We start from the raw sequence: 351 nt of genomic DNA, 5'->3' as shown, positions 1-351 counted from the left end.
TGGGTGAATTTTATTAATTACAGACAATAATAGTGATTTTTATTATAGATTTCTATATTTCTCATATACTAAAACCTACACTATTAGAAACTGTAGAGCACCAAAGTTGTCTGGCCATCTGGTCGACCTGTCGGCGGTGCTCGCCTGACTACAACCAAACATGAACACAAATCCGGATCGCAGGGCAGAGAAGGCACAGCACCACCACTCCGCACTCGTTTCTCACCTAAGCGTTCTCCCGTCCGCGCGTGTTCAGACGCCCTTCCAGGACTACACACCGCGCCAGGCTCGCGTCTCCTTGGTACCCTCAGCGGAGGGCCCGGGCCGTTTTCTGGATCTCAAACATTTGGC

At 49.9% G+C, this 351-nt stretch overlaps 1 protein-coding gene across 1 annotated transcript in view; it reads left to right on the top strand.

Annotated features, from left to right (window-relative positions):
* The window catches only part of LOC104999269, a 3,972-nt gene that overhangs the window by 3,050 nt on the left and 571 nt on the right, over positions 1-351 (top strand). The window lies entirely within an intron of this gene.

The sequence above is a fragment of the Bison bison genome, unplaced genomic scaffold (assembly GCF_000754665.1).
Source record: "Bison bison bison isolate TAMUID 2011002044 unplaced genomic scaffold, Bison_UMD1.0 scf7180017864349, whole genome shotgun sequence".
Taxonomy (NCBI): domain Eukaryota; kingdom Metazoa; phylum Chordata; class Mammalia; order Artiodactyla; family Bovidae; genus Bison; species Bison bison.
The sequence above is the reverse complement of the archived record's forward strand: the minus strand, read 5'-3'. Positions and strand labels throughout refer to the sequence as shown.